Source organism: Salvelinus sp. IW2-2015, linkage group LG4q.1:29 (genome assembly GCF_002910315.2).
Source record: "Salvelinus sp. IW2-2015 linkage group LG4q.1:29, ASM291031v2, whole genome shotgun sequence".
NCBI classification, from domain to species: domain Eukaryota; kingdom Metazoa; phylum Chordata; class Actinopteri; order Salmoniformes; family Salmonidae; genus Salvelinus; species Salvelinus sp. IW2-2015.
Window position 1 is genome coordinate 36,002,624 of NC_036842.1, and position 10,690 is coordinate 36,013,313.

Sequence of the window (10,690 nt, forward strand, 5' to 3'; positions counted from 1 at the left end):
GGCAGCTCAGACGGCGCTGGGCAGGCAGGCAGCTCAGACGGCGCTGGGCAGGCGAGAGACTCTGGCTGCGCTGGAGAAGAGGAAGGCTCTGGCAGCGCTGGACAGGCGGGAGCAACTGTAGAGATAAACCGGAGAGACAGCCTGGTGCGGGGGGCTGCCACCGGAGGACTGGTACGTGGAGGTGGCACCGGATATACCGGACCGTGAAGGAGTACAAGAGCTCTTGAGCACCGAGCCTGCCCAACCTTACCTGGTTGAATGTTCCCCGTAGCCCTGCCAGTGCGGCGAGGTGGAATAGCCCGCACTGGGCTATGCTGGCGAACCGGGGACACCATTCGTAAGGCTGGTGCCATGTACACCGGCCCGAGGAGACGCACTGGAGACCAGATGTGTTGAGCCGGCTTCATGGCACCCGGCTCGATGCCCAAACCAGCCCGGCCAGTGCGGCGAGGTGGAATAGCCCGCACTGGGCTAAGCACGCGTACTGGGGACACCGTGCGCTCCACCGCATAACACGGTGCCTGACCAGTACGACGCCCTCTCACTCCACGGTAAGCACGGGGAGTTGGCTCAGGTTTCCTACCCGGCTTAGCCACACTCCGCCTGTGCCCCCCCCAATAAATTTTTGGGTCTGACTCTCGGGCTTCCAACCGCTCTGTCTTGCTAGCGCCTCATAATGCCGCCTCTCCGCTTTTGCTGCCTCCAGCTCCGCTTTGGGGCGGCGACACTCCTCTGGCTCTGTCCAGGGTCCTTTGCCGTCCAGAATCTCTTCCCAAGTCCATGAGTCCTGTGTCTTCTGCCGCTGCTGCTGCTGTCCTTTACCACTCTGCTTGGTCCTTTGGTGGTGGGTGTTTCTGTAACGGCAGTCTATTTCTTCCTCGGACGAGGAGAGGCGAGAAGGATCGAAGGACCAATGTGCAGAGTGGTAAGTTTCCATGATATTTAATATACACGAAAACAAGACACGATAACAAAATAACAAACTAACTAACCGTAACAGTGCCGTGTGGCACAAACACTGACACAGGAAACAAACACCCACAAACCAAACGTGAAACCCCGGCTGCCTAAGTATGATTCTCAATCAGGGACAACGATTGACAGCTGCCTCCGATTGAGAATCATACCAGGCCGAACACAAACCCAAACAAGAAAAACACACATAGACAACCCACCCCAACTCACGCCCTGACCATATTAAATAAATACAAAACAAGGGAAATAAGGTCAGGAACGTGACAGCAACACATTTGAGGTCGGTTGCTGGAAAGGTGACACTACACTGGCAGAAAGGTGACACTCATGTAGAAAGGTCAACACACTGTCAGAAGGTACCATACACTGTCAGAAAGGTACCACTACACTGCTACACTGCAGAAAGGTACCACTACACTGGCAGAAAGGTACACACAACTGTCAGAAAGGTAACACTACACTGTCAGAAAGGTAACACTAACATGTCAGAAAGGTGACACTCACTGTCAGAAAGGTAAACTACACTGTCAGAAAGGTAAACACTACACTGTCAGAAAGGTAACACTACACTGTCAGAAAGGTAAACACTTACACTGCCAGAAAGGTGAACACTACACTGTCAAAGGTAACATAACACTTGTCAGAAAGGTAACACTACACTGTCAGAAAGGTGACACTACACTGTTCAGAAAGGTGACACTCACTGTCAGAAAGGTGAACACTACACTGTCAAGAAACGGTGACATCTGTAGAAAGGTGACACTACACTGTCAGATAGGTGACACTACACTGTCAGAAAGGTGACACTACACTGTCAGAAAGGTGACACTACACTGTCAGAAGGTGACACTACACTGTCAGAAAGGTGACACTACACTGTCGAAAGGTGGACACTACAGTCAGACACACGAAGGTAACACTACACTGTCAGAAAGGTAACACTACACTGCAGAAAGGTAACACTACACTGTCAGAAAGGTAACACTACACTGCAGAAAGTGGACACTACACTGTCAGAAAGGTGAACACTGTCAGAAGGTGACACTAACTGTCAGAAAGGTGACACTACACTGTCAGAAAGGTAACACTACAGTCAGAAAGGTGACACTACAGTCAGAAAGGTAACACTACCGTCAGAAAGGTGACACTACAGTCAGAAAGGTAACACTACAGTCAGAAAGGTGACACTACAGTCAGAAAGGTAACACTACAGTCAGAAAGGTGACACTACACTGTCAGAAAGGTGACACTACAGTCAGAAAGGTGACACTACACTGTCAGAAAGGTGACACTACACTGCCAGAAAGGCGACACACTGTTGCTGGGCTTCAATCCAAGGTGTGTCATAGAGCACTTGACTTTTCAAGGTAATTTTAGCCGACATGCTCAGCTTTTATCGCCATCTCTGCGAACATCTGGGAATTAGAAGACACATTGTCAGCTGTCCAGTGCGCATCTCTATAACGCACCTTGGATTTAATCGCAGCCTTTGTCCTTTAATACTGATCAAGTTACAGGATGCATGACCTATATTGTCGCCATATTATCTTGTCAATAAACATGTTAACTTGATTTTCTGCATGTCTCTTCCATATAGCTAATAACAAAAAATGGTGTCAGAAGTGAAATCCAAACCCCCACCCCTTTATTCTTGTGGTAATATTACCTTGTCAGTACCTACAGTACCAGTATCATGTCTTTCTGCTCCATCCATATTGCTAATAATGTAACAATGGCATTTGTCTTCTCTGACTGTATCATCATACTGTCTTCTCTGATGTTTTGTGTTGGTATTGGTTCTGAGGGGCATATTTCTCACTTCAGACCGTCGTTAGAGTTAAACAGCAGCTGTTGCACTCTCCCTAGGGGGGGAAGCAGAGACCACCAGAGACGCCATGGAGAATGTCGCTATAGCCTGTGTTTATAGTGAGACATTGACACAAAAACACACTTACAGACAAACACAGGTGGACACACATACAGATGACCAACAACACATGCTCGTGTGTACCACATGGAGATGTGTGAAACTTACTCCTCAGCCTGAAGTGTCCCCCACTGTGCCAGCAAATAGCTAGCTAGTTGTGTGGTAAGACTCTTCAGGAGGGTGGTCACGTGTGTTAGCAAGGCAGAGGTCCTGGATTTGCTGCACACACAAACACACACACAGACGGGCAGACAGAGAAGCAAGAAGCACACATATGTACTGTATAGATATACAGTAGATTCCTAAGACCACGTGATGTTTACACAGATACTGCTCTAATAATACTTGTAATAATACTGACAATCATTTTTTACAATACTTCAGGGTAATACTATTATACAAATCACTATGCTATACAAGAACAGACATGCTGGCAGTAAAAGCTGTAACTGAGCCGTTTATTGATACTCTCTGCTTGCACTCATAGACATCACACATGGCTCAACGACACATCCAGTAAGTAACGTTCTCCATACTTATCACGAACTACCCATAGCTACACCTCTCTTCAATAGATGCCACTAATTGCAGACATCTGGAAATATTCTTAATATGCCATAACGAAGCCGGTTTTAAACCCTGTCAAGTGTAACTGTTTTGTTAAGCACGCACCAATTTGGTCATAGCCTTCCCATCTGCAGTGGCTAATCGCCTCATTGATTTGGCCAATCTGAAGTTATAGACGCATATGTGTCTTGCTAGTAGGCTAACCTGCATGGATCTATTGGCTCTCTGTGTGCATCCCAAAAGGCAAACTATTCTCTTTAGTGCACTACTCTTTTACCTGAGCCCTGTTGGCCCTGGTCAAAAGTAGTGCACTACATAGGGAATAGGGTGCCATTTGGGACGCTGACTGTGACTCTCCCGGTGGAGCAGATGAAGTGTAATGGTTGGTTTGCATGCCAAACCAGATGATTTCACTGAGCTACACTCTTGAAGAAGGAGCCTATAATGTTAGAAATGCAATAGTAACGATATAGTTTGGTTTATAAATATCATCGTCGGAGAAACAACAACATGAATATATTTCATTATTTAGGCTAGTTTGTGTTTAGTCTACTATAGTATCTATGCTGCAATTAAGATTTTAGCTGCAGATGTGTAAAATGAAGTAAGCCTTAAACAGCTATAATACAGGATCTCTGTGTGGTAACAGCTCTCCCACAACGCATTGTGGTTGAAGATGTTGACAGGCCGGAGTGGGCGGATCCCTCCTGTGACATGCTAATAAGAGGATGAGGATGATGAGCAGGAAATAGATCCCCGGCCACAAGGACATCTTCTGAGATTAAAAACACATTTTATATGTCACATGCTTTGTAAACGACAGGTGTAGACTAACAGTGAAATGCTTACTTACGGCCCCTTCCCAACAATGCAGAAAGAAAGAAACAATAATAGAAAAATAATAACACAACGAGTAACAATAACTTGGCTATATACACAGACAATAACGTGGCTATATACACAGACAATAATTTGGCAATATACACAGACAATAACTTGGCTATATACACAGACAATAATTTGGCAATATACACAGACAATAACTTGGCTATATACACAGACAATAACTTGGGCTATATACACAGACAATAACTTGGCTTATACACAGACAATAACTTTGCTGTAATACACAGACAATAACTTGGCTATATACACAGACAATAACTTGGCTATATTACACAGACAATAACTTGGCTTATATACACAGACAATAACTTGGCTGTATAACCACAGACAATAACTTGGCTGTATACACAGACAATAACTTGGCTGTATACACAGACAATAACTTGGCTGTATACACAGACAATAACTTGGCTACATACACAGACAATAACTTGGCTACATACACAGATAATAACTTGGCTACATACATGGCCCCTCTCCCTCTCTCTCCGTTTCCCTCGCTTCTTGCCAGATCCCGCCATAATTGATGGAAAATGATTGGGCCTATTTTGAAAATGAGAGGTTATAGGGCCGAAAGAGATGCAGTAAAGGGTCTAGGAGTGAAACTAACATGAAACAGTAAACCATTCTGTTACTTTTCCCCCTCTAGCTCCAGAAATAAATCTATACTTACTATAACTTGCATTCCTTCTAATTCAGTAATACAGCTATACATAGCTTGTTATTCATTCTTATTCAGTAATACTGCTATACTGTCAACGGTGGGTGTAGCTGGTGCATGGAAGTCAGGCGCAGGAGAGCAGAGATGAGTGGACAATGCACTTTACTTAGGCAATCATAATAAACAGAACGCAACCGCGTCACAAAAACAAATTCCCAAAGAACAAGTGAGGCAGTACAAAGTACAAAACCCAAGTACAAAGTCCAGGCTGCCATAAAGCTTGGGTATAAAACAAAACCCGGCGCAAACCAGCCGGAAGCGTACCAACCTAGACAAATAAACAAAACCCCACACAGACATGGAGGGAACAGAGGGCTAAATACACATAGTAATGATGTTGAGATATAAACCAGGTGTGCAGGAAAACAAGACAAAACAAATGGAAAATGAAAAATGGAGCGGCGATGGCTAGAAGACCGGTGACGTCGACCGCCAAACACCGCCCGAACAAGGAGAGGGACCGACTTCGGCAGAAGTCGTGACATATACATAACTTGTTATTTCAATTTATTCAGTAATACAGCTATGCATACCTTGTTATTCATTCTTATTCAGTAATACAGCTATACATAACTTGTTATTCATTCTTATTCAGTAATACAGTTATACATAACTTGTTATTCCTTCCTATTCAGTACTGTAGCTCACAGTCTATAGTTGACAATTCTATTTGAAGACGTATCCTCCACTATATTAGAAGGCAATAGTCAGTATGAATCTTCACAGCCATGGAGAGATCACAAATACCTCAAAAAATAATTCAAGTTCTAAAATTATAAATTTTGTTAACATCTAAACATAAAACACTCATTGACATTATTTAGTACTTTCTGTCAGGAAAGCCGAAAGGAAAACATTTACCCTTAATAGAGCTGCCTTTGCTGATAGCTACTTTATTGAGGAAAAATGTACTTACTACGACTGAGATATGTGGTTGTACCACCTAGCTACAGCATCTTAAGATGAATGCACTAACTGTCATTCGTTCTGCATAAGAGCATCTACTAAATGACAAGAATGTAAAATGTAATTGATCTGGGAGTGAGCTTAATTACATGGAGCTAGATGGCACGCCAAGCAGCCAGCACCACATTAGCTAAGAGATCAGACAGTGATGTGCTCAGGAAGATAGAGAGCCAGACATCTTGTTTAGCGTTGATAGTTCTTGATAACCTAACTGCTAATGGCAGTCTGTTTATGTATATAGCCTCTGAAAACACGCAAAGGGATTTCATCAAATTACACTAAAAATGTAAAAACCTTTCTATTCACTATCAAGAACACCATGAGTAAACAAAACAGAGAAAATAATTTCCCATCCCTTCTTTGGGTTTTGTCTATGACTAATGGGTCAGGTGTTGACACGACCTTCGAATTAAGGACAAACATATCCTCTCTTCCACTGGATAGCCTATGAATATGAACTCAGTTTTGTCAACACATCTGACCGTATGATAAGTAGATAATGCCTTTTGTTGAAAATAATTGAGTGAAATCCTACTGTTTACGAGGACTTTGTTAAAGCACTGATGCTGTTGACTTGCCGTTGTCGTTTTCTTTTCCCTCCCAGTTACCTGTGTGTCTAAATGCAAACATTTGCTCACGTTCAGGTAGGCAACCAAGCATTGAGTCGGTCTAATAGTTCGAATGTCCATCTGTTGTCTGGGCATACGGACAAAGTGGCTGGTGGGGAATTAGAATATTAAATCATGTTTTCATCTCTACCGTACAAAAGGTGGCACGTCCACAAACACTCCATCCAGTCCATCCCCAAGTTGAAAGGGGAATAATGACATAGAAAAAACGATATGCTCAAGTTCAGCTTGTGTATGCATGGATGGTACGGTGTCCATATGAGGACAGACTCGAGTCATGTTTTTGACACACCAGCGTTACAGTAGCTACTGTAGAAAATTAACTTTAGCTAGATAGCTCACTAACTTGGCTAACTTGATGGTTATATGACCCCTATCTGACCTAAATAACATGTATGTTTATGTAAACTGATATGTATGCAAATCTAGATCTTCTCAGTGTTTTGTCAGTACTTTATTTTATTTCTTATTTTAAATGTATGTAGTACTGTCCCTGTTGTGTGTGGACAAGTAGCTTGCTGCTATAACAACATCTAATCCTATAACAAAATCACTAATAACTCACTATATCTGTAAACAATGAACTCATTTATAGTTATAGTTAGCTTGCGCAACAGTCTTTACTAGCAAACACAATGCTGCCTACAAAACTGATGGGGTGGATCAAACTGATGGGGTGGATCTGTTTGTGATGAATCCCCTTTCCAAGCAGATGCATTAGCAAGTAGATTGTAACCACAGTGTGGGTACACATTGTTACATACAATGGTTATTGTGTACCTGTTTGTAGCCTGCACAAGGTAAGAAGCACATTTAAAATGGGAGTGTAAATGTTCCATTATTGAGAGTATGGCTACTACTCTCCATGTACAACTGAGTGAAGAACAACATGAGTAATCCTCCTAGTTAGCTTGCACTCTCCTCCAGGCTCTCTCTCTCTCTCTCTCTGTCTCTCTCTCTGTCTCTCTCTCTCTCTCTCTCATCTCTCTCCTCTCTCTCCTCCAGGCTCTCTCTCTCCCTCCAGGCTCTCTCTCTCCTCCATGCTCTCTCATCTCTCTCTCTCCTCCGCTCTCTCTCTCTCTCTCTCTCTCTCTCTCTCTCTCTCTCTCTCTCTCTCTCTCTCTTCTCCTCTCTCTCTCTGTCTCTGTCTCTGTCTCTCTCTGTCTCTCTCTCTCTCCTCCAGGCTCTCCTCTCCTCTCTCTCTCCCCAGGCTCTCTCTCTCTCTCTCTCTCTCACTCTTCTCTCTCGCTCCTTCCTATCTGATGGGGGCATCTATTTAACTGTTGTTTTACAGCTCTCCCACTCCTCACTCCTGAGTCACTCTGTCACTCCTAGGAGCCCTCAAATTATCCCTCTGAAACGCTAAGATGAGCTCTTATGGGCATGGCAATGATTTAATTTAATTTCACAGAGTCCAGAAACACAACACACAGACACACACAAGCACAATTCACACATGGATAACTTCAATGCAACACGACTTTCTCATCGGGAACACACACACTCCACGCAGCACCACCTTGGCTGGAAAATGACTGTATATTTGAATGTAGAACTTTCCATCGAAGTCTCTTTCTGCTGCTAACCAACCGGCCCTAGGAACTAAGTAGAACTCATATTAGGAGAAGAGAGATACATTATCTTTCTTCTGCCCAGCAACACAACATTAGCTTTGCTTATGTTTTCTTCCTGGTTCAACACAGCAAAGATGCAATTTTCTGATTGCAATCCTACCATGCCTATGAGATAAATGACAAATGGACTAGGGAACAGAAAGAAAACTTGGACCGAACATCAAGTTCAAACACACTACTATATTTACTTTTTGCAGTGAGCCACAATCTGATTTTATAGCAATATAGTTCAAAACAAAATCAATAGGCTAAAAATAGCTAGGCATTGACGTTTGATGCTGTTATGAAGTTCGGGTCTTTGTCAATAGCCCTGCCATTAAGGGGGGGGGGGGGGGGGGGGGGCAATCATGCATTCTTCTCCCATTCTTATTTGACAGTCTACAGTCCTCAGGGCCTGAAGTGTAACTATATCAAAGGGCTCAGATTAACCCATGGGGGTTAGAGGTTATTGTGGTATGGGGCTGGGATGCATTCTGAGGCCCGACGGCAAAGTTTAGGGGTCACTGTTAAACACCTTCACTATCAGATGACTGGCCTGTTGGCTGACCCTTTGTCCTTTTAGACATCATCCCACGCAAATGTGCTGACCTGTGAAATGAACTGTGACCTTTAAAGTCGGGTCACTTTCTGTTCTGGCCACTATCCAAGTCTTAGGAAAAGAGGTTTAAAAAAAAAGTTACAGTTAAAAAAAACGTTTTTTTTTTAAACCTCTTTGTTGAGGAGTATTGGAACATCTTTGGTACATATGCAGAAACATACAGAAAATGTGATACAATGTCATACAATACAATACAAAAACTGTAATGCAGTGATAGAAGGCCTGTATCAGAAGGGCTACTAAAAGTTTTCTCTCTTCAGTAAGTAATATAGAGTTTGCCACATCTAATCTTGTTCAATCAATCAATCAAAATTATTTATAAAAGCCCATCTTACATCAGCTGATGTACACAAAGTGCTGTACAAGACCCTGCCTAAAACCCTAAACGCGGCAAGGCAATGCAGGTGTAGAAACCACGGTGGCTAGGAAAACTCACCTAGAAAGGCCAGAGAAACCTAGAGAGGAACCAGACTATGAGGGGTGGCCAGTCCTCTTCTGGCTGTGCCGGGTGGAGATTATAACAGAACATGGTCAAGATGTTCAAATGTTCATAGATGACCAGCAGGGTCAAATAATAATAATCACAGTGGCTGTACAGGGTGAAACAGGTCAGCACTTCAGGAGTAAATGTCAGTTGGATTTTCATAGCCGATCAATCAGAGTATCTCCACTGCTCCTGTTGTCCCTAGAGAGTTGAAAACAGCAGGTCTGGGAAAAGGTAGCACGTCCGGTGAACAGGTCAGGGTTCCATAGCCGCAGGCAGAACAGTTGAAACTGGAGCAGCAGCACGACCAGGTGGACTGGGGACAGCAAGGAGTCATCAGGCCAGGTAGTCCAGAGAGAGAGAGAGAGAGTACTTAAATTCACACAGGACACCGGATAAGACAGGAGAAATACTCCAGATTTAACAGACTGACCCTAGCCCCCCAACACATAAACTATTGCAGCATAAATACTGGAGGAGGGGTCGGGAAGACACTGTGGCCCGTCCGACGGTTCGTTGCTCCAGTGCCTTTCCGTTCACCTTCACACTCCTGGGCCAGACTACACTCAATCATAGGACTTACTGAAGAGATGAGTCTTCAATAAAGACTTAAAGGTCGAGACCGATACAGCATTCTCAGCGCTGGATATACTGTATATCTTACATGAGCCTAAGCTTGAGGTTATTTCAACCTTTGGAATTTCAGCTCAACTTCAAGCCTTTGAAATTCCCAGCACAATGAGGACCAACCTGTATAAATGTTTAGCCTTCATTTCCTCCCCGGGGCTCCCAATGTGAGGGGTGGATGCGAGGGGAAACCCCAATGTGAGGATTGGATGGGTGGTGGTGAATGCTTAGGCAGATGGACGTAGCTTCCTCTGTCACTCATACATCCTGTTTCCTCAGGTTTATCATCAGAGTGTCTCAGAGGAAGCATCTGAGGATGAGAGCTGCATCCTTCATACTCTACAGCTCCTCCACTACCCTCTGTAGCGCCTTACGGTCAGATGCCGAGCAGTTGCCATACTTGCCTCCTCCCCCTTCCTCCTCCCTCCTCCCTCCCACCTCCTCCCTCTTCCTATGTTCTACATCCTGCCTCCCCCCTCTTGCCTCCTCCTCCCACCCTCCTGCCTCTTGCCGCCTCCTTCCTCCTCCTCCCTCACTTCTGCCTCCACCCTCCTCCTCTCTCCCCCTGCCTCCTCCATTTGCCTAATAGGGTCAGGAACTGTTGTCAGAGAGGAAGTGTTGCGCGATGTAGATCACACTCCCCCTGGATTTATGAC